This window comes from Orycteropus afer, unplaced genomic scaffold (genome assembly GCF_000298275.1).
Source record: "Orycteropus afer afer isolate SDZICR_OR568_19922 unplaced genomic scaffold, OryAfe1.0 scaffold00265, whole genome shotgun sequence".
NCBI lineage: Eukaryota > Metazoa > Chordata > Mammalia > Tubulidentata > Orycteropodidae > Orycteropus > Orycteropus afer.
Genome location: NW_006921852.1, coordinates 2,805,237 through 2,808,332, shown reverse-complemented (window position 1 = coordinate 2,808,332; position 3,096 = coordinate 2,805,237).

Here is a 3,096-nt window from a genome sequence, read left to right as displayed (position 1 = left end):
GGGCAGTTCTATTCTGTCCCACTAGGTTGCTATGAGTCAGAATTAACTTGATGGCAATAGGTTATCTATGGTCAACCGATTTTTGACAATGCTGCTAAGTTCATTTGAAGGGGAAAAAGAGTCTCTTCAATAAATAGTGTTGAAAAACTGGATTACCACATGCAGAAAAATCAAACAGGATTCATATCTTACACCATACAGAAGAAAAAAAAAAAAGCAACATGGATTGAGGACCTGATTGTGCAGTCTAAAACCATAAAATTCTTAGAAGAAAATACAAAGGCAATGCTTTGGAGCATAGCTTTGAATGATGAGTTATCAAATATAATAACAAAAGCACAAACAGCAAAAGACAAAATAAATAAAATAGGGAAGTTCTAGTAAGATGGTGGAATAAGCAGACAGATTGCACAGACCCTGTTCAACAAAGAAAAGGGGAACCAGTTAACACAGATACAGAAGATAATCCTGGAGCCCTGAGCTTTGAAGGGAAGGTTATAGAAGTAGACTAAATGCCAACGAACAGAAGAACCTACATGAAAACAACAAAAAAGGAGACCTACGGAGCTGCAGTCTGTCAGCAATCCTGATGGCTCTGACCTCTTGAATACTTCCAAGTGGTATTAGGACCTAAGAATTAACCTAAAAATTGGCTCTGCTAGCCAGGGGCTGCATGGAGGACTGCACTGGCAGCTGGTGAACAAAAGGGGAAGCAACAAAGAGGAAGGGGGGCTGAGCTGTGGACTTTTGCCTGTCCAGAAGGCACAGTCATTTTGAATATTTACAAGCAGTTGGACCATTTTGGATATTTAAAGCTACAGTGTTCTCTCAGATTCCAGAGACCTAAGAATAGGCTCGACTTGCTGGGAACCACAAGGACATTCAGGACACAAATAACGAGAAAGGTGCAGTATTCCCCTTATTACTTTTAGACCCCACACTCTCTTGGTGAAGGTAGCTACAGCTATCACCCACTCTCACCCACATCCTGAGCTGGCAGGAATTCCATCCCAGTCTGTGTGTTCTCACGGAGACTGGGAGCCCTGCTCTGCCCTGCCCAGCATTTTTGTTTTTGGATTTTTTTTTTGTCTGTTTTAAAATTATTATTATTTGTTCTTTTTATTATTATTCTTTATACTTCCCTTCCCATATTCTAGTTTTCAGCTTTTACTTTCTTCCCTATTTCTGCTTGCCATTTTTTTCTTTCTCATGGTTAACTCCATTACTTGTATTTCTTTTTGCATTTTGCACATATTTTTCTTCATTATTCTCCTACTTTACATTTTTTCTCTTACTGACTTATCATGAGATAGTGTGGAGTTGTTTTTTTTTTTTTTTTCCATTTCATTTTTTGGTGATTGTTCCTGTGTTTATGTGGTGTGTATTTTGTCCACTTGCCTTTGCTTTTTTGATGATTTTTTGATTGCTGTTTTGGTCTAATTAAGTACAAGACAACAACAGTGCCCATACAACACAACTACACTCATACCTCCTGCAGCTCCACCTACTGAGTGACAGCCACCACTTCCTTCTCTACCAACTGGCCAATGATAAATGACCACCAAGAAGAGCCAGACTCACACTTAACTGCTCTTCACAAACAGCTAACAGATACTTAAATACAACAATGTCACAATGTCCTGAAAACAACAGACCATCACAGTCCACACAAAGAAGCAAGATAAAGTGGTAGAAACAAGGGAGCAGGATACAGACCCAGAACACATCCCTGAGGAATAAGCAGAATTGGAACTCCCTGATAAGGAATTCAAAAGAATTTTATTTAGGTATCTTCAAAGGATTGAGAGACATATAAAGGAAAACATTGACAAGATAAAGGAAAACACAGACAAAATTCTAGAAAATTTTCAGAAGAAAATGCAAGAATAAAATGACAAAATAAATGAAAAATTAGAAATGATAGAAAATCTACACATTGAAATCCAGAAGATGAATACTAAATTTTCAGAAACAGATAATACATTGAAAGGGCAGAGGAGTAGAATCAAATCAGTTGAAGACAGAATTCATGAGACTAAGACAAACCTGAACACTTCTTTGGAAAGTGATCCCTCAAGAAAAAAAAGATGAAAACAAAATTAAGAAAGCTCAGATAGCATAGTGCCTAAGGTACTTGACTGCTAATCAGAAGACTGGAGGTTCAAACCCACCAGCTACTCCTCAGAAGGAAGGTTGGGCAATCTACTTCCACAGTGCTACTGCCTCAGAAACTCAAGGAGAGGTTGCTATTGTTCAGGTTTGACACGACAGCACATAACAACAACAACAAGGTCCATGAGGGAAACGATCAAAAGGAATAACCTATGTGTCATCAGAATTCAAAAAGAGGAAGAGAAAAATAAAACCACTGAGAAAACTGCCCAAGATTTGTTGGAAGAAAACTTACCTGATATGATGAAAGATGAGAATATATCAAATCAGGAAGTCCAAGAACCCCAAACAGGATAGACTCCAAAAGAAAATCACCAAGTCATATCATCATCAAACTCATCAAAACCAAAAACAAAGAAAGAATCCAGAAAGCAACATGGGAAATACAAAAAGTTACTTACATAGGAAAACCAGTAAGAATAAGCTCTGATTTCTCAGCAGAAACCATGCAAGCGAGAAGCCAATGGGGTGGTATATATAAAACCCTGAAAGAGAAAAATTCCCAACCAAGAATTATATACCCGGGAGTTCTTGTAAGATGGCAGACTAGGCAGAAAGACTGCACAGACCCTCTTCAACAAAAAAAGGGAAACCAATTAACACAGACACAGAAGATAATCCTGGACCCCTAACCCTTGAAGGGAAGGATATAGAAGTGGCCTAAACCCAACTAGCAGAAGAATTTGCATGAAAATACCAAAAAAGGAGACATATGGAGCTGCGGTCTGGCAGCGATCCTGAGTGTTCCTGATGGCACGGCACAGACAGCTCTGAGAGTGCTGAAGGCCAGTAGGACCTAAGAACTAACCTAAAAATCAGCCCTGCTAACCAGGGACTCTGGTAGCATAATGCCTAAGGCACTTGACTGCTAACCAGAAGGCTGGTGGTTCAAACCCACCAGCCACTCCTCGGAAGGAAGATGGG